The sequence below is a fragment of the Vitis vinifera genome, chromosome 13 (assembly GCF_030704535.1).
Source record: "Vitis vinifera cultivar Pinot Noir 40024 chromosome 13, ASM3070453v1".
NCBI lineage: Eukaryota > Viridiplantae > Streptophyta > Magnoliopsida > Vitales > Vitaceae > Vitis > Vitis vinifera.
The window spans coordinates 27667372-27689661 of record NC_081817.1 but is presented as its reverse complement, the minus strand read 5'-3'; the positions used below and the strand labels follow the sequence as shown (position 1 = coordinate 27689661).

The following is a 22290-nucleotide window of genomic DNA, read 5'->3' as shown; positions in this document are numbered from 1 at the left end:
GTTTGGCAACTTTCCTAAGTTGGATAGTGGCAGCCTCTCATCACTTACAGAGCTTATCATTCGAGGCTGCTAAATATTGTTGACATCTCTTCCAGAAGAGACTCCATCTCTGAACAATTTACGCTCTCTTGCTCGTAAATTTACTTGACTCTAAAGGAAGAGTCTAATCTTATCAACAACCATGGTGTGGAAATGAAGGAGATTGAGTGGGGGAGAGAAATAGTGATGGTGTCTAGTATTTGTGATTTGTAGAGAGAATGGAATAGGTTAATGGTCGTCTGGCTTGGAGTTTGAATTTGAAATTTGCTCAGGATTTGAAATGGATGGTGTAGATTGGGCACTGGGGATCTGACTGCGATAGTCAATTTTGTTCACATTTTTTTTAAAATTAAAAAATTTAAAAGTTAATAAGTTTTTTTTTTTTAAAAAATCTCTTTGGAATTTTTTTCCTTTAATAGTGTATCATATTTTGCAAAATTAATAATATTTTTAATTTGTTGGGTTTCTTCAAAATTTAAATAGATTTATGTCTAATTTTGGAGAATTAAAAATCATATTGACATATAATCATTTCAAATTTTTATAAATTACTTTTATCTATAATGGAATTGTTAAAAAGGAAGGACAAATTTGTCAAAATTTTATCTTCTTGTCTATAAAAACTTTGAAGGGAAAAAAATAAAGGCTAATATCCTTTAAAGCTTCCAATGTCATACAATGGAATTAAAGGATATAAAAGATGTATAAGTAGAAGGAAATAAAATGTGAAGGAAAAATAGAAAATAGATTTAAATTCAATAAATTATTTGTATATATTATTTAAATCTTATTTCACTTATTTTTTCTTATTGATATAAAAATTAAATAATTTTAAAATAAATAATTTTTTTTATTAATTTTAATATATTTGATTTTTTTTTTTCATATTTTTCATGAAAATACATAAATTTCTACTCTCCTTTTAATTCAAAATTCAAAATTCAAATGTGCTATCCACAATTTATTTCAGGTTTGCGATATCGACCTTCTCTGTTTGATGATTGTAACTTTTTTTATTTTGAAATGAATTAGTATTTGCAGTCCCATTTGTTAATATACAAACACAGTTTTTATTGATGTTTTTTCTTACTTTATTCTTACAATTTTCTTTTAATATCAGAATTTTAGAAAAAGAATCCTTGTCATTGGAAGGCTGTCATAACATATAGTCAAGACATGATTCAGAGTTTAAGACCAAAATAATATATTTGTAAAAAAAAATGATAAGAATAGTATCCATTTGAAAATATTTGTCAAAGTAGTCTTCTTTATCCACGTAAGCATCCACATGGATTTTAAGTGTAAAGAACCACCGTTGGTGACTGTGGTTTTACAACTTACAAAAATTTCCTTAAAACCACAGTTACAAACTGTGGTTTTACAATTTCTCTTAGAACCACAGTTACTAACTGCGGTTTTAAAAGAAGTTTCCTTAAAACCACAGTTACAAACTGTGGTTTTACAATTTCCTAACTTTATAATTATTTTTAATTCGTTCCCATTTTAATGGTGTTATAATTTTAATATTATTTTTAAAATATTTTTTTTATCAAAACAACCATAAAACCACAGTTAGTAACTGTGGTTTTACTAATGGTGTTGTAATTCAAATTAGTGATGTTATGTTATTCACGTGTTTCCTTGATAATTTAAACAAATAAAACTCAAATGCATCCTAAAGTCTAAATGAAAGAAATTCTAACTAAATAAATTATTACAACCATTACCTATTTTTCTTTCATATAATTAAAAAATTATACATTTTAACCAAGACATAAGTTCAAATCATACTTAATAATAAATAACCTAAAATCATAATCACTGACATTAATTTTCATATGAAAAGATAAAATTTTAAAATAATATAAACAATTTCTTTAGTTATTTTAAAATTTAAAAATAATATGAATAAATAATTTTCTTTAGTTCATATGTGAAAATATTTGTAAAACAAATAAATATTTTATTTACTATAAATATATAAATTTTTATGGGAATGCATGTAGACCAAATTATTTTCTCAAATTTTCAAGGAAAATATGAAAAAATAAAGATAATATATATATATATATATATATATATATATATATATATATATATATATATATATATATATATTTTTAAAACAGTCGTAACAAAAAAATTTGTGAAAAGCAAAGTTCTAAAATCCCATACTTTTTTATACATGAGTCCCCTTAAAAATATTTGTGAAAATTACAACATAATTGTAATTTTGATAAAAAAATATTTTAAAAATAATATTAAAATTACAATACCATTAAAATATATGGGGATTGAAAATAACTGTAAAATCATAGTTACTAACGGTGGTTTTATGGGTATTTTGATAAAAAAAATATTTTAAAAATAATATTAAAATTACAATACCATTAAAATAGATGTGGATTGAAAATAATTGTAAAACCACAGTTACTAACTGTGGTTTTATAGTTATTTTGATAAAAATTATTTTAAAAATAATATTAAAATTACAACACCATTAGTAAAACCACAGTTACTAACTGTGGTTTTATGGTTGTTTTGATAAAAAAAATATTTTAAAAATAATATTAAAATTATAATACCATTAAAATGAGGACGGATTAAAAATAATTGTAAAACCACAGTTAGTAACTGTGGTTTTAAGGGAAATTGTAAAACCACAGTTTGTAACTGTGGTTTTAAGGAAACTTCTTTTAAAACCGCAGTTAGTAACTGTGGTTCTAAGAGAAATTGTAAAACCACAGTTTGTAACTGTGGTTTTAAGGAAATTTTTGTAAGTACTAAAACCACAGTCACCAACGGTGGTTCTTTACACTTAAAATCCATGTGGATGCTTACATGGATAAAGAAGACTACTTTGACAAATATTTTCAAATGGATACTATTCTTATCATTTTTTTTTACAAATATATTATTTTGGTCTTAAACTCCATTATTCATGTGCTAAAACATTGGGAGTTGGTCACAGCCAGAACCACTGCCGCTCCCTCAGCCAATCCTTGTCACCACCCATGCCCACCAATCATCGTTTGCCAGAGAAGCTGCCACCCTCCTTGATCAATCGTGGCATTAGAAACTTGTTCACTGCCATGGTTGGAGAAATCGACAAGAGTGCCACCCCTTTTTCACCAGCTACAGCTTGTCAATCCAACTGCTATAAACGAGAACATGAGAACCAAAGTTTCTACTGTAAACATCTCTTATAAGTCATATCAACAAGAAAGGGCTAAGGCTTGTATTAGACTTGTTTGCTTGTGGGCCTATGTTGTGTGTTTTGTTTGGGCCATTGGGATTTGGAGTACCAAATACTTTAATTGGTATATTGCTTCTATTTTTGAGATTGTAATTTTGAATCAAACCTCTACTCTTCTAGTCCCTTGTAATTTTATTTTTTTTCAATTATTGGGTGCAAGTTCTCTATTCTTTTTCCAATATGGACATACCTAATATAGTTGCCAACCATGAAAATCTAGTATTTGCTATTTGTACTTGATATTAAGATTTGTTTATATTTTGATGTTTTCCATATTTATGTTATTTTTTTATTTCCTAAGTTTTGGATAGTCCCAAAAAAATAAATAAAGAAAGAAAAAAAATTGTCATTCTTTAGCATGCTTCCCAACATGTAGGACATGCGTGATTATGTGATAGTATATTCAAGAAAATTTAAAGGAAGAGAAAATAGAAAAAAAAAAAGATAAAAAGTACAGAAATTTTTTAAAAAAGAATAGTTTTAAAATTGATAAATTATTATTATATGTTTTTTCAGATTCATTTTACTTTTCTTTTTATATAAAAACTAAATAATTTAAATATAATATATATAAATTTCTAACAAATTTTAGAAGTTGTATTAAAAGTTTATATAAGGGAGGATTATGCATTAATGTAAAATTTTTAATTTTATCCCACTTCTCAAACTTTTATTACATTTTTCAAATGATGACATTCCCTAACATATTTAACAAAATTAAAATTAAATTTTTGAAAAGAAATCTCTGTTGATCAAAGCCAACAACAAATAACAATAATAATATCTCTAGAGGGCTTTTTTGTGACAATAAAATGTAAATTTTCAATATCATAATGAAAAAGAGGCCATCAATTAAGACGTAATAAAAATTGTTTCATTTATTATGTTTTTTTTCATGTAAGATATTTATTTCTTTTACTTAATATTTTATATATTTTATGATTTAATCATATCAAACATTGAGATAGAATGATCTTATCATAACAATTCATAATTGAACTTACATTTTCTCAAACAAAAAGTGATGAAATATAAAATCATCTACTTTGTAGTCAATTTTAGTGTAAACCAAACTTGAATTCTGACTTGAAGTATTTGACTTGAATCTGATTTAATTTCATATTTTCAAAACTCAATTGGTTTAATTTAAACTTAGATTTGAGTTAAATTCGGGTTAGACAATTTTTGAAGTTGTATAAGTACATGTTGAATTGGATTTGTCGATAATTATTTTTTTAACTTTACTACCTTTCCTATATACTGATATTTAAATAAAAAATAAGACATCATTGTGAGAAAACAACAATAAACAAATAAATGAATCTATTCATCTTTCTCCAAAAATGAAATAATATATAATAATTAAATTTGATTCTTCCCTTCAAAATTATTTGAAAACAAATGAAACAGGTTTTTATATATAAGAATATAAATTATAAATGTTATAAAATATTAAATCATTTTGGTTTGTTCAAACCTTTATTAACCGTTTAATTCAAGTATTAAAAATGTTTACTTAAATATATTTGAACATCGGATTATGTCAAGTTGAATGAAAAAAAATTAATAAATACAATTGCTAATTACTATCATGATATTAAAAAATGAGCTTCAAAAATCCACATCATCCCGAAAATTCAAAAAAAAAAAAAAAAAAAAAAAAAACAGAAATAAAGAATAAAATGTCTAAGAGTGATGGAACACAAAACCCCACCACTCCACCTGACCAAATGCATTATTCACATGCATTGATTTTGGAACATACTCCAAAAATATCGATGGGACAAAAGAAACCATACCTGCATGTGATGGGATCCACACTTGTGGAGAAAACTCTGGATTTCCACGTGACGTCGTGACCTCAGTTCCTCTCAACATTTTTTTATTTATTTTATTTTATTTTATTTTTAACTACCCTTTCACAAATCACAACATTTCTTTAAAAAAGTTTCTTTTCTTATATTTTTTTTTCATAAAAATGTTTAGAAAAAGTGTATGATTTAATTTCCTTTTTCTCATTTTTATGGATATCTAGACAAAATAATTTTTTTTTCTTTTTTCATTATGAATTTTCCCTCTTTTTTATTTTTTATTTTTTATTTTTAACTTTACTTTTACTTTTTCTAACAGAATTAAGAGAATTCTCAATTATAAAAACTATCAAACTACTTAAATAAGCCAAGTACAAATAAGCTTCCATCGTTTTTAAAATTAATTACTATTAGCATAAAAAATATAGTAAAAAAAATATATATATATAATTTTACAAAATTTATCCATTAACCCAAATTAATAAAATAGCTCCTGGTGTCTTTTTAATTTTAATAAAATATCTTGCATTGTATTTAATTTACAGAAATAATAAAAAAATAAAAAATATATTAGATTTCAATGTTAGATTTATTTAAATAAAAATATAATGGATTATAATGTTTACTATTAAGATATCTTTGTTTCATTTAACATTTATTTGAAAATTATTCTATAATTTATAATTTAATAGATAATTTTTTATTCTTTTTTAATAATAATTAAAATATTTAAAATTATAAATATAAAAATATTACATCATGCTATTAAATATATATAAAAAAATTATATAAATTAAATATTACATTAATATTATTTTAGATTGCATTATACATATACCTTTTTAATTCTTTTCTTTTTCAAACTAAAATTTAAATTTTTGAAATCGAAACTTAAAATGGATTTCAACAGCTGCATGATTCTCTGAAGTTGTTCTAGCCGTTGGCTCCTGATACTAGCCGTTGGCTCCTGATACTAGCCGTTGTACTAGCCGTTGGCTCCTGATTCTCTCTGCATGTATAATAAGTTGTCAAACTAGCCGTTGGTCCCAACTATCACTTGTGAACTCTGCACGCCTCCTGATACTATATATCACTTCGTTTTCTAATACTCATTTTCACAACTTCTCCCTCTTTACCATATTAAGAGCATACAAATTCAAGCTACCTCTCACACTACTTTCCGTGTTCGTGTTCTAATTTCTCTCATAATTGTCTCAACTTCCCTCCTTCCATAATTTTTCATTGGCCTTCTCCATTTCAGTTTCTTTGAAAGATGGCAGAACAAATCCCTTTCAGCATTGCTGAGGAAATCTTGACTAAGCTGGGCTCCTTGGTTGCCCAAGAAATTGGATTGGCCCGTGGTGTTAGAAAGGAGCTGAAAAAGCTTGAGGACACATTGACCACCATCAAAGCTGTGCTTCTGGATGCTGAGGAGCGGCAGGAGAGGGAACATGCAGTGGAGGTTTTGGTGAAGAGGTTCAAAGATGTCATCTATGATGCGGATGATTTGCTGGATGACTTTGCAACCTATGAATTGGGGCGAGGAGGAATGGCAAGACAGGTTAGTCGCTTCTTCTCATCTTCAAATCAGGCTGCATTTCATTTTAGAATGGGTCATAGAATCAAAGATATTAGAGGAAGGCTAGATGGCATTGCAAATGATATCTCTAAGTTCAATTTTATTCCAAGGGCGACAACTAGGATGCGGGTAGGGAATACGGGGAGAGAGACCCACTCTTTTGTGTTGACGTCTGAAATTATAGGAAGAGATGAAGATAAAAAGAAGATAATAAAATTATTGTTGCAATCAAATAATGAAGAAAATCTTTCTATTGTTGCCATTGTTGGTATTGGTGGTTTAGGCAAGACCACCTTAGCCCAATTGGTATACAATGATCAGGAGGTGCTAAAGCATTTTGATCTTAGGTTGTGGGTATGTGTTTCTGAGGATTTTGGTGTGAACATCCTAGTTAGAAACATCATAAAATCTGCAACAGATGAAAATGTAGATACCTTGGGGTTGGAACAATTGAAAAACAAACTTCATGGAAAATTAAATTCCAAGAAATACTTGTTAGTATTGGATGATGTTTGGAATGAGGATTTTGAAAAATGGGATCAATTAAGGATTTTGTTGAAAGTTGGTGCTAGGGGAAGTAAAGTTGTAGTGACTACTCGAAACTCTAAAGTTGCATCAACTATGGGAATTGATTCCCCATACGTTTTGGAAGGCTTGAACGAAGGTCAATCTTGGGCTTTGTTTAAAAGTTTAGCATTTGGAGAAGATCAACAAAATGCACATCCAAGCCTCTTAAAAATAGGAGAAGAAATCACAAAAATGTGCAATGGAGTCCCTCTCGTAATTAGAACTTTAGGAAGAATTCCTAAATCTAAATGGTCGTCCATAAAAAACAATAAAAATCTAATGTCACTTCAAGATGGAAACAACATATTAAAGGTACTAAAGTTAAGCTATGATAATTTACCAAGTCATTTGAAACAATGTTTTACTTATTGTGCATTGTTTCCAAAAGACTATAGAATAGAGAAAAAAATGTTGATTCAATTATGGATGGCTCAAGGTTACATTCAACCTTTAGATGAAAATGAACATTTAGAGGATGTTGGTGATCAATATTTCAAGGAGTTATTATCATGGTCAATGTTTCAAGATGTTAAGATAGATAATGAAAATAATGTAATAAGTTGCAAAATGCATGACCATAACCATGATCTGGCACAATTTATTGTGAAGTCTGAGATCTTTATTTTAACAAATGATACAAATGATGTGAAAACTATCCCGGAAATCCCGGAAAGAATTTATCATGTATCAATTTTAGGACGGAGTCGAGAAATGAAGGTTTCAAAGGGAAAATCCATAAGAACCTTATTTATACGCTCAAATAGTATTGATTATGATCCCTGGGCTAATTCTAAGGTGAATACACTTCATCTAAATTGCAAGTGTTTACGAGCGTTAAGCTTGGCTGTTTTGGGGCTTACATTGCCAAAGTCTCTCACTAAATTGCGTAGTTTGAGGTATCTCGACCTTTTTTGGGGTGGATTTAAGGTACTTCCTAGTGGAATTACAAGCTTACAAAACCTGCAGACATTGAAACTCTTCTACTGTCGATCTCTTAGAGAATTGCCAAGAGATATGAGAAAAATGAGAAGCTTGAGGCACCTCGAGATAGGTGGTTGCGATAGATTGAATTATATGCCTTGCAGATTGGGAGAATTGACTATGCTTCAGACCCTGCGTCTTGTAGATCTGGATGCATTGGAATACATGTTCAAAAACTCTTCATCAGCAGAGCCATTCCCATCTCTTAAAACACTCGAGCTGGATATGTTGTATAATTTAAAGGGATGGTGGAGGGATAGAGGAGAGCAAGCTCCTTCATTTCCTTCTCTTTCTCAATTGCTGATTAGGTATGGCCATCAGTTAACAACCGTCCAACTGCCTTCGTGTCCTTTTTCTAAATTTGAGATCCGTTGGTGCAATCAGTTAACAACCGTCCAACTGCTTTCATCTCCCACCAAATTAGTTATTAATCATTGCAGAAGTTTCAAATCCCTGCAACTGCCTTGTTCTTCTTCTCTTTCTGAATTAGAGATCTCGTGTTGTGACCAGTTAACAACCGTCGAACTGCCTTCGTGTCCTTCTCTTTCTACATTAGAGATCCGTCGGTGCGATCAGTTAACAACCGTCCAATTGCTTTCATCTCCCACCAAATTAGTTATTGATGATTGCAGAAGTTTCAAATCCCTGCAACTGCCTTCGTGTTCTTCTCTTTCTGAATTAGAGATCCATGGGTGTAATGAATTAACAACCTTCCAACTGCTTTCATCTCCCCACCTTTCTAAATTAGTTATTGGCAGTTGCCACAGCTTGAAATCCCTGCAACTGCCTTCGTGCCCCTCTCTTTTTGATTTAGAGATCTCATGGTGCGATCAGTTAACAAGCGTCCAACTGCAACTGCAAGTGCCTTCTTTACCTTGTCTTGAGGAACTAAAGCTGCGTGGTGTCCGTGAAGAGATACTATGGCAGATTATTTTGGTCTCTTCTTCATTGAAGTCTCTGCATATTTGGAATATAAATGATCTGGTATCTCTGCCAGATGATCTACTACAACACCTCACTTCTCTCAAGTCTTTGGAAATTTGGTCTTGTTATGAACTAATGTCTCTGTTTCAAGGGATTCAACATCTCGGCGCCCTTGAGGAGTTACAAATTTATCACTGCATGCGGCTCAACTTGTCAGATAAAGAGGATGATGATGGTGGCTTGCAATTTCAAGGCCTTAGAAGCTTGCGTAAACTATTTATTGGAGGAATTCCAAAACTGGTGTCTCTTCCAAAGGGGCTTCAACATGTTACCACACTGGAAACTCTCGCAATTATTAATTGTGATGATTTCACCACTTTACCAGACTGGATAAGCTACCTAACTTCCCTTTCAAAACTGGATATTTTGAACTGCCCTAGATTAAAGCTTGAAAATCGGTCCAAGATTGCTCATATCCGAGAAATTGACATCCACTAAGATATATCTCAGGTCTGAAATGCCAACCATTCTTCTCTCTCTTTTATTTTTTTTTATTTTTTTCCTTTTTTTTTCCTTTTTTTTTTATGGCTTCATTTTTATTGTTTTACTCAATTTTCTCTAATATTCTATAGTAAATTCTTCATTGTCACACTTTATGGCCTTTGATACATGTTTTTGAATTTCATAATTTTATATTTTTGAATCAATTATTAACACTATAAAAAATCACACTTGCAAATGCCAAATTAATATGTCTTTTAAAAATTTCCGTTCACTTTAATTTTAATTATATTTATATTTGTATTTTTCTTGGTACCAAATATGTCAAAATCATTTTCCTTAACTTGTTGTTCTTCTTTCCTTTCATTAATATTCATGTGCAGAGAGTTTGTAATCTTCAATTGTGCAGATTGGCTTACGATGCTCATGTCCAAACAACTCTTATTGACATTCTATCATGCACTGCCGCATGAAGGAATTCCACTCTATTTGGTTCAAGAGTGTCATCCACAATTTTCAGGTTTGCAAGCTACATCTTTTCAAGTTTGCAATGCTAATCTTTTCCCACTTTTGATGGATTTGTTGAGCCAAATCTTCTTCACTGCTTGCTTTTAGATCGGGAAAATTGTACGGTTTGATGAAACCATTTGCTATGGCTCGAATCCATAGTCGATTCTATTTCCGATAGGAGCAACTGACAATTGAATCCAATTTTTCCCATTATTTTCGTATTCATAATAGTGCGAAAAGAAGGTCCGACTCCAAGTTGTTCAAGAATAGTGACGTTGAGTTTCTCGACCCTTTGCCTTACTTAGGATCAGTCAGTTCTATTTCTCGATAGGGGCAGGAAAGGGATATAACTCAGCGTTTCATGGTTTTTCTATAAAACCTTTAAGTTTGTTGATCTCTGTTTGTAGTGCTTGAAATCCAAGGAAGAAAATTTGAGGGAAAACAATACCTTCAATGCTTGAGACCATATTGGGGAAGCCTGTGGTGGGAGACAGATCATTGGTGGCAAGAAAATGGGTGGTCTCTAAACTATTGGGGTGGCCCAAAACCAGTTGCCAACTTATTTCTTTACAATTTTTGAAACTTGAGAATCCAACTACAGTGGGGTGTCCTCAATTCCTTGTCTTTCTAAATTATATACATCAGAAAATGCCATCACTTGACATATTTGAATTTGCCTTTTAACAAAATCCCCACCTGATGAAGCAACAGAAGGCGACTCTTGTTCCGGATTCGGGGCCTCAACATTGACGACCAGATGGGTCTCCCCGGGTGCAACCTCATCCAGGACAATCACCGGGACGGTTGGAGTCTCAGTTACCATCTCTACTTCGCCCCCCTCCGGATGAGCGACGTAGGCGGATGAACAACTAACTTCAATCTCTAGCTGACGATCTTGAAGCCGCCCCATGAGTCCGGACCTCAGATTACGCACCGAACAAGGCCTCTTTGATGGTGGCCCCTTCACCAGAACAAGAGCCAGACGGTCCGGATCGTCAGAGGGCTGACTCTGGCTTTCTGCCCCCACTTCCTCCATCGGGGCCGCACAAACGGCTTCAACTGCATCAACATCCGGATTAGGGGAGTCCGGATGATTGATGGATGCAGCTTCCTCAGCCAGATTAGCCAGACGGGCAACCGCTGCCAATGAGGTACTTGAGTGGTTCAGCCCCGCGACGTGTCCGGATCCGCTTGAGATTGAATGAGGAGCAGGGTTCACTGGCTCCTCTATTATTACCTCCGCCTCATGAGTAATTGGCGGAGGGGCAAAATCCTTGGAAGGGGTAGGCTCCTTCACCCTCTTCCCATTCTTCACCAGCTTCCTCCTTTTCGCTGGAGTTTTATTTGGAGGAGAGGCTCCACCGCGCTTCTGTCAGGGAGCCTTCCGAAGGGTTCCTTCGTTCTTTTTCTTCTCCCGATTATCCAGGAGTGCTCGGCGTTTTTCAGCGTCCGCCTCTTTAAACTCCTGGTAGATCGGGAGATCCTTCACAGTATAATGCTCCCCAGGCACTACCTCCTTTGGCATTTTCCTGGGGAGAATGTTGATGACATACTCTTGGGGCTCCCGGACGACCGCCATCAGGTTCCGCGCAGTCAGCAGCGTCTTGCACTGCCTCTCCTTGGCGTCTATCTCAAATAGTTTACTGAGACAGGCAAAAGACGCATTTTCCACCCAATCCACGAGGTGGCCCCTCCTTTCCGGACCTGCATTGACAGCAAACGAAGGATGAGAATACTGCCCGGAAAAATCAACAAAAAGACAACAAAGTGAAAGCCGAACAAAAGTCGCAAAGCAAACTTACCCGGAATCACTAAAGAGTAGTTTGGAGAGAAGGGCCTCGACGGATGCTTCGACCCCGCCCATACACCCCAGACCATCACATATCCCTTCGCCCCTCCCTTCGTCGAGTCTGGCAGTTCCGTCACCAATTGAAGGGAGGACAGGTGCGCGGACATGCTGAAGATGTCATTTTTCACTTTCTTCAGCGAATATACAAAGAAGACCTCCAGCAACGTAAGGTCGAGGTTGTACAGCATGCTTATGATGCTGCATCCCATCAGCACCCGGACGATGTTGGGGTGAATGAAGGCGGGAGGAATCTGGGTAAAATGCAGGAATTCCTTGAACAACGCCGGCAGAGGGAACCGGAGCCCCGCGTTGAATTGTTCCTTGGAGAAGATGACGGTATCTTGTTCAGCTTTCTCAGTAGATACGACATCCTCCCCATTCAAAAATTCCACAATTACGCCATTTGGAATGCAGAATCGATCTCGGAACTCCTTTACGCTCAGTTTGTCTGTAGACTTCTCATGAGCGTCGCCAAGTCAGGCAGATGAAGCAGCTTTCTTCTTTGAAGACATTTTTTAGGCCGAGGTTGAACCGAAACCTACATACAAGAAGTGCAACATTCAAATACAGCCAAACAACCCCGCAAACCCTAAACGATAGCAACACTCAGAAAACCTCGCACCACCAATATACCCATTCCAAAAATCCTTGACTCTACTCCAACAAGAAACCCCCAACCCACAAAAACACAGGGGGGCAACGGAAACCCTTAAGACACCCAGTCACAAACAACACTCGCCCAAACAAACCAACAACACCAAGACACAGCAAAGGCAAGAATAAGGCACAAGGAATACATACCGAGTGTAAACAAAGGGTAGGGTTTACAAAATGCAAGGCAAGCACCGTTGAAACACAACAAATCACCGTCAAGCAGTTCTAGGGCTTCACTCAGAAGAAGCGAAGGTACGCACAAAAGTTGAAGAAGAAAGTAAATCTAAAAAAAAACGCAGTGGAAAAAAAGCAACAATGGGCACAGTATGCTATTTATAGGGAGACAAGCCCTCGGAAAGCCAAACGACCAACAACGCCATCATTGAAACGACATGTTGCCTGGGAATACCCAGAGTCGGCGGCTCATCATAAATACCTTTTTGGCTTCCGCACCCCCACTCGCCACGTGGCCCAACCAGACAAAAGGTCGACATCGTTTTCAAAAACCAAGTATTTTTTTTAACCCGCCCATTTTTTCTAGGGCAAAATAGGCAATTTAAAAAGGGGGGCATTGTAGGGACCCCTCCCTCCGTGACACGTGGCGCACATCTTACAGTGACACGTGGCACGCATTGTCATCCGGATCATCCTCATCCGGGTCTTCCCATAAAGCACACATGGCACGCTTTTTCGGATTGCCTCAAGGAAGATCAAACGACACTTATAAACATATCATCCGGACGGCTTACACAATACATCCGGATGATCAACATATTCCATCCGGATACAATGGTCCGGATCATTGATTGAAGTAAGCAAGTCTCACACGTTACCACTACAGCCTGTCATGGCCCACGTTCCGCCGCCTGCAGGGTGAGAGGACAAGATGAAGTGACAACAAGTCACTTCCTAGGATCATTCCACATGATCACTTCCCACGATCTCTGACAGCCGCATCACCTACCACGGTCCCTGTCAGCCGTCCGTAGGGTGATAATGGACACGCTGCCACCTAATGTCATCATGACAACATAAAATATCTCCCCACCATTAATGAGAGGAACAATACTCTTGGCATTATATATAAACCTTCTCACGAAGAGGAAGGTAATCTCCTGATACCTAGTAAAAGGCCAACTGATTTATATCTCCCTCTCTTAACCATGGCTAACAAAACCATTGGAGGGTGCATCCGGACACCCTGTCCGGATGTCTTTTGCAGGTATAACGACTGAATCAAGAACCTTTATGGGTTGAGATCGCGTGTCCATCCATTTGGCAACTATGTGGAACACCAGGAGCGCGAGGTATCAACAGGTGGCATAATATGAAGTGTAGTAATTTATTCCTAAGAAATCAATTGATCCTTTGAGCATTTTGGATTCTAGTGGGGAGAATTTGGGCAGTCGATGCCCCACAAGGGATCGCATGGTCATTGGGTAGTCTCCATATGTGATTGGATGTAAATACCTAAAAACAAAACGATTATTGAAAATTTCACATAGAAGGAAATGAATGAAAAAAGATGTTCACATATGAGTGAGTTTGAATATATTGGTTTATTACGTGATAGGTTTTGTCTGTCCCGTTAAATTGATAGTTTAATATGATAACAAAACTTAGGTTAATTAAAGGTTTGGTAGCATAAAAACACTCACCATCCTAACATGAAATCAAGAGCTCTACGGGAGGCCCTGACACCTGCAGTTGTTGGATATTTAGTCTGGAACCAAGCTGATATTAGGGTTACTCCAATGATTCCCTTTTGAGACTTCTGCAAACATTCAAAACTAAATGTTCATCGCCTGAAACTCTTAAATTATTCAGCATATAGGCTAAATTTCTTCAAAATGAAATGAATCAAGTAAGCAAAGACCTGATACTTCTCCTTTTACAATTTCACACCAGCAGCATGAGAAAGAAGCAGGTTGTGTGCTACTATATAGGGCTCAGTTGCAGAGTTTCCAGAGGCACAAGTGCTAGAATAGTTAGAGCATCGACCGGGTGCATAAGTCCCAGTTGAGTAACCATAGTAGTTAAAGACGTATGGCTCATTCAAAGTGATCCAATGCTTCACTCGGTCCCCAAATTGTTTGAAGCAAAAATCAACATAGTCACGATAATCATCCCTATATCAAAAATCAAAGATTTTCCTTTAATTGAATAGCGGGTCGTTTGATGAGATATGTATAGATGTAAGTTTGATCATATGTGCCAACTTACACTATTTTACGACTTAAGAATCCACCATACTCATCTTCAAGGGCTTGTGGAAGATCCCAATGGAATAGTGTCACAAAGGGCTTCAACCCTAGATATGATAGGCAAAAATTGGTAAAGGCTAGGGAGTGAAAAAATGATAAGTTCTTAGAACTTCTTTCTCTGAAATAATTTTGAACTTATTCCATTTTTAGCATGCTTGAGAGTCTCTTTGAAAATGTATGTGTTTTAGAAAACGTAACTACTTTTAGGGAGATAGATAATGACCATTCGCTAAGAGCTCATTAATGACGTTGTTGTAGAATTTGACACCTTCCTTGTTCACTCCCCCGCTCACTCTTCCACCTGAGAATAAAATTCCATATATATTAACCTACCTAAAGGATCAATTGATCACACAATCATTCAATCAAATATCCATCTCCATGGACCACCAAATTTCTGTCATATAGAACTTGAGAAATTATTCCAAAGTGATGATATCTTACTTGGTAGGACTCTAGACCAGGAGATAGAGAATCTCATAGCATCCATGCCAATGAACTTCAGCAGTTTAATGTCCTCCTGTAACATCAATTCCGAAGTTCTTTTTGAGAATGACAAGGATTTAGTCACCATAAGGATGAATACTAGTCCAGAAACAAGTGACAAAAGATTATTTGTATTGGGTTTTACCTTATATTTATGATAAAAATCAATGGCTACATTTCCTGTTGACCCATCTGAGATCTTTTCTGTCACAGCACCAAACCGCTTTTTAGAAATTAATTACTTAGTAATTTTGTTGAATACAATTAGTAAATCTATGTTGAAATTTGTCTTTGATCAAAAGTATTGAACCCATGAGTTCAAAATCTTTTGAATATTGTATAATTAGAAGAGAAAGAGAAAAGGGGGCCTTAGTTTGAATCATGTATGTTAACTTCAAAAAATCTGTGTTATGTATACACATTTTTCACCCAATCCTTTTGTCTTAGTTTGAATCCATACATATCCTACCTTTTGCAGTGGGCCAAATTATCCATTGAAGTGTCATTTTCTTGTTTAACTTCTTTTGGAAAAGCTCTTATGGCAAGGGAAAATTTACAGGCAGTTGGGACCAGCCTGCTGTTACTGATAAGCCAGTAGGGGTCCCTCAGCCATCTCTGGTAGACAATTTCCATGATCCCTCTAATTCCTTTTTTTCTATTTAATATGCATGTATGCTTTAGATATTATGTTCGATTTATAGCAAATTAAAGGACACCAACCAACAACTTTATGAGATAAATCAGTAGGAAAAAATTTAAATTTTCTCCATTATTGCAATTAAATAATTTTACACCTTAGATAAAAAGATAGCCCTTGTCTTGGCCATAACCTCTAGAAAATAAACTTAATGATAGCTAAGATATAGCTAATATTTCAAACAATTTGAAGCAAAATCAATAAGAAAGAATAAAATGATAGCAATGAATCAAGGTCATTTTCTCCTAATACATAGTATACTTCTGAAATTGAAGTACTTATATCAACGGGATCGTATTAACTATTAACTAAATATATATACTCGCGTATTTGGATTGGTACTAATCTTCATAAACAAGATGAAATTTTATCCCCTGTACAACCAAAAACTGGAAGGGAAGAAATGTAAAAATGTCATTGGTAGTTACACCAAGGACATGGAAGAGTTCATTGAACTAAACATCAGCTAAATCTGGCTCAGAGACATACAACCCTTCATCCATTTCCTTTTTAAACTATTTCTTTTTGGGGCCATGGAAAAAATTTAAACAACAGCAAACCATGTGCTGCAATTCTAGGGAGTTGGGGTTTAGTTTAATATTAGTGTCACATCGTTCAGATTGAATTATTTGTAGATAACTTGTTAAAATTCTAAGAAAATTCATGTACAAGGAGATTTGATATAACACATTGTAACCTTTGAAAAGACAGAAAATAAAATTAAAAAATCTTCTGGCTGACAGGCCAAACTGATGAACCAGGGTTCAGAGAGAAAGAGAGGACCTGGATGTTTTGCAGTGAAGGTATCCCAGATATTCCGGCCTTTACCTCCTTCATGTGATGCTCCTTCATACTGAGATAATAGTAGACAAGTTATAGCATATATTGAGAAAACTTTGGAGCCCAAACCCAATGAAAAATGTTGGGGCTGGTACCTGGTAGGCTGATGAGCCTGCTCCAAATACAAAACCAGGTGGAAAGCTACGCCTGCTGAATATAGCTGAGGGCTTTGCGCCATGACAATGGGCAAATGAGAGGACTAGGACAAGGGAACAGAAGAGAAGAGGTCCTTGAGTAGCCATTTCTGAGTTTGCTACACACAAATTGCTTTGTGGTACTCTCTATATATAGAGAAAGCAACAGCTAGTAGCAAAGAAAAAGATGTTTTCATGAATATCGGTATTGAGGTAAGAAAAATCATCTCGAGTGATAGATTTTCATGAAGAATTATTTATGTTACAAGTTGTTTCAACTGCATATACTTACAAAGGGAAGTTTCACATGCCTCATCGTCCATACTCCTACTCACTGTCTAAAGGAACCCTAGTACAGCTATGACCATCGCATGTATGGGACCCAGGTCAAATTTTTTATGAAACCAACCCTACAATTTTAAATCCATGACTTTTGATCGTATGGACAGGCTGGATATTTAGATGATATTGCTAATGAGCAACAGTCCATTACTTTATGTCACATGTCATATGTCACATGCCCAAATTAAAAAATGCCGCATTTCAAGAGCTTGATATTACATAACCCTTGGATCTTCTTAAAGCCGGAAAGCAATAGTACTACTGGAGATTTCTTCTTGATCTCAATCTCTTATCTTCCTTTATCTCCTCGGATTATTAACAGGATTATATGTATCTTAAGTTTTCATGACTACATAGTTAAATGCATGTCTGCTTAGTACAATAATTTATCATAGACATTGATAATTCGGGCCATGAACTTCAATCTTACAAGAAACAAGTGAGCTTCTTGGTCTCAGCGCAACTCATTTATCTTTTTCTAGGAGAACATATAAACAGCCATAGTAGAATATATTCAATCCCTTCTTCAACCTTTTAACTGGATAAATAGGGTTTCAGATATTAAGCAAGTAACTCATAAACAATCCTCATGTGTTAATGCTAACCATAGAACCACATGTTCTAAAAGATGGCTGTTACTCCTCAAGTTCCTAACAGATTTTTAGGGATTGAATCTGACAATTGTGAAATAGGACCAACGGTCATTGGCGAGCACTCTCGAATCCATCAATCCCATGTTTGGAACCTCTAGAGATCTCGGTCCTTCCACTTGTAAGGTTCACTTCCAGTCACTGTTATACATATGCACTCCCTAAACTATTCCTCATTCTCCTCTCTTAGTTTTGTTGCATCGCTGTTCAAGAATAATCTTCAGATTTCCTCTTCTATCAAGCATATATGTATGAGTTAGATACAAATAACTATTGAAGAAATAACCAATAACATTCTTCATTATTAGTAGATATGTTGATAATTAATGCCATTCATAACGAGCAGTCTATTTACCCTCTACCATACTAGCCTTTAATTGCAACCATCATCACAATGGCAATTAGCTTGAAGAAAGTCTAAATGTCTGCATGATTTATATTGTTGAAAAGAAGGACAAAAATGTATACAAGAAAAGTTTTATTCTTTGAAAAATACTTCTCAAACTTGCTTCTTGGACACACTGAAACTGCATATCATACAATTCTTTTGCAAGATCAAGCATACTTATATCATGAATCTTGTTGAAAAACTACTCAAATAAGTATATTTTGCCAGACACAACATTTAAGTAATCTTTTTTAACAAGTGGATTCATTTTTTATACTAAAAATTTGATATTAAAAAGATACGAAATTGGTATTTTCAAAAGATAAATTCAGTAATAAATTCAATAATATGAGGGATGATAATATTAAAACAAATATATATAAGAAGAAATGTGTAGATGAAAAAGAAAAATAATGAAAAAGAAAAAAGAAAAATAAAGGGGGAAAAAAAGCAAATAATTAAAAGATGAAAGAAATTGAAGTTTTAGATCAATGGAAAAAGAAATTTTCACCCACCTTCCTGAAAAAGTTGGGGACCACTCAACTATGGTGTATGACAAGTATCTAGGCATCTTGGTCCATCACCATCGGCCATTTGTTGTTTTAAGGGTATGAAACAAAAGACTAACCCAAAACACACAAACAAATAATAGAATGACTAACAAGAAAATTCATTGGTGGTAGGCAGAGACATGACAAGTATTGTCCTTGAAATAGATCCACCCTCCTCAAAGACGAACTTGGTACACTAGGGTACCAGTGGTCTGCATCTAGGATTCAACACTAGGGTACCAATGATCTGCCTCCAGGATTCAACAACCAATGAATCTCACCTTAGGTGCACTCTATAGGCGAGACATGTACAACTCGAGTTCTGAAATATTCCTCCAAATAGATGTATAAAAGACTCTCTAAGTGATATGATTTTATAGGCCATTAACACAATCCCAACGGGACTTTACTTGTAATCGAAATAGGACTCTATTTGTAAGCGGAACGTGATTCTACTTGTAAGCGGAATGGGATTCTACTTGTAAACGAAACGGGACTCTTCCCAAAAGAGTCGACCAAAAATAAAATACTAATGGAATAAAATTAAATTAAAAAAAAATTATTTTGAATTTTGTAAAAATTAGCCAAGTTCGCATATGCGTGTGTAGACACGGTGTGCATTAAGAAATTCTGGCCCAACCATCCCAAAGCCCCACTTGAATGGGATTGGGCATGCCTCTTCACAGACCCATTAAGATAAGGAAAGTGAGAAAGTTAATAAAGTGTTCCTTTTTTTCCTTACGTGGGACAAAGCAAAAAACACTTAAAAAGATTGAAGATGCTTGAAAAGTATATCACCAATATCTCATATTATCATTTTAAATGTTTGTGAAGGAACTACTTTTGTAATTTTGACATTACCCACATTTTTATATCTAGGTGAATTATAGGTGTCCACAAGTTTGATCAATGCCTCTGGAAGAGTTTGTACTTGAATATCACCTAATGTTGGATGGTATACTTTCATCCCTCTTAATAGTAGTTTTTTCACGCTTCTCCTATTGCTAGTTGTTGTATTTCTAGGAAAGGATTTTCTTGAAGACATTTGAAATCAGATATGGGAGACAGTTGGCCCTTGTATTCATTCTAATTCTGCCATGTACAGACTGAGTCAAGCTCACTCATTTTTCCAAGTTGACTCATTCACCACCCTCTTTCTCCTCTCATCCTTGACACCAGAAGCACAGCCCACACCTCCATGGTTTGATTGCAAATGATGAAGATTTGAAATAGTAGGTGAAGTATCAACATAAGTGTTTCATGGATTTTATTTTCTCAAAATACAATATTCTGATTATCTAATGATGATATAAAGGAATTCTGAAATCCATAGATTATGTGAAGAATATCATTTTCAAAAACTCACACTTCATGGTGTTGAGATCCCATTTGAAAAACTGAAGGAAAATTTCATCATCATCATCATTCATTTGCGTTAGTGTTGGTGTGAGGTACTCTTCTTTATTTCTTGTATAGTGTTAATGCTGAGTAGAAAATTGTTGTACTTTAATTTGAGCTCTCATGTAGAGCAGAACCTGAACAACAATGTACCACTTGAGCAAGGAACATATATTATGAGGCAATTTGGTTTCGGATAGAAGTCAAGACCATGAGAACTAGAAAGACAGTCTTTCCCATTCTTAAAAGTACACAAAATAAAAAAGGATGGGTAGGAGGGGGTAATGATTGTAGCAGAGCAACAATAACAACATTCATTCTCCCTAAGTTGACATCCATGCCATTGCAACTGTATATGGAGGATCTAGATCTGTTTGATACAACAATATTTTCTTCATTTGCATTCTTTTGTTAGATAATGAGGATGAAGTTCACATGCAATTCCAAGGACTTGAGAGGTTGTGCCAAATATGGATTCATCTTATGCAAGGTTGATGCCTCCCCCTAAGACTTATAGCTTGGTGTTACACTAGAAAATCTAACACTTTGGGATTATGCTTCAGTATATACAGGGTAGATAATTCACATCACAGGGCTTGTTGTTGTTCGTTTCCAAGTTTGAAATCTCTGCCTGAAGGGATACCTAAAGGAGGCAACCTTAGACTAGCCTAATAACTTCTAATGTCCCAAGGACTCATATCTACTAGTCACGAATTGCTAATTCGTGAAAGACCTCTCTTTTAATTCAAGTGCACTATCCACGGCATATTTCAGGTTTGCAATGCCAATTGCTTTTCCTGACTTTGATTTTTGCTTAATTTCTTATTTTAGAATTAATTTGCTCTATTTCTTACTTTACAAGTTATGGACGAATGATGCATATGGAATGAGTAAGTTCACTTGCATCAATATGTCTTTATTATTCAGGTTTGTCATTCTAACCTTTTGCCACTTGCCAAAATGTCTTTATAGCTTTTATTACTTGGCAACCAAATTGGTAAAAACTATTAGGTCAGATTTTAATTCTTGTACTTTGGTTCTTCTAGGCAGTAGAAAAACAACATATTGAAGTGCATAAGCCAACAAATCTTCAAGTGCGCTGGATATATGCCCTTGTATAGTATTATAACTTAGGATTGTATAATTTCCTACTGGATAAGCAAGTTGCTAAAGTGCGGTATTACTAATGATGTATTTGATTGGACAGCTTACTTGATAATGTTCCTATACATATGCTGGTGAATCCAATCTTTGTAGAGTGTTTTCTTTGGAGTTCTCTTTCTCATCGAGTAAGAACCTTGCCTATAATTCTCCATTTCGATTTTTGGACAAATTATTTATATTATTTATGTTCCCACCTTGAGGATTGGCTGAATATTATTTAATATTTCAGAAACAAATCTTGACATGTTATGGATGACTTGTGCATATGGAAAGAGTTAGTTCACTTGCATCATACTCCCAAGGTATGCTCTCTTTAGGCCTAGCATGCAGTCTATAATCTGCCTTAATTATTCAGGTTTATGCTTCATACCCCTCTTTTATCTTTTGATTGTTCATCACTTGTGCAATTGTTTAGTAGGATTTCTGATTTCTTATATTCTTACATGTCAGGAGAGTAGCAACAACTTGAACAAGGGCACACCACATATTATTGAATCGCTTTAATAGTGTGGTTAACTCTCTTCTCCATCTTGGGCATCTAAATGCCTTGGAGTGAATGGCTAAAAGTGAAGGTGCTTCTTCTTCTTCATTTTCATTGAGAGGCAATTTAGTTTGGGAGTGGGAGAAAATAAGGAGAATATGTCAGACGAGTTCTTCCTATTCTGGAAAGTGCACTAACTCAAAAGTTGGAGAAACTCAGAGGGC

At 34.7% G+C, this 22290-nt stretch overlaps 2 pseudogenes; one reads left to right on the top strand and one right to left on the bottom strand.

The window, feature by feature from the left end:
• The window catches only part of LOC104881316 (putative disease resistance protein RGA4), a 43781-nt pseudogene extending 22073 nt beyond the window's left edge, over window positions 1-21708 (top strand).
• Window positions 13938-17316, bottom strand: LOC100256794 (furcatin hydrolase-like; annotated as a pseudogene).
• Window positions 21709-22290: the final 582 nt, after the last annotated feature.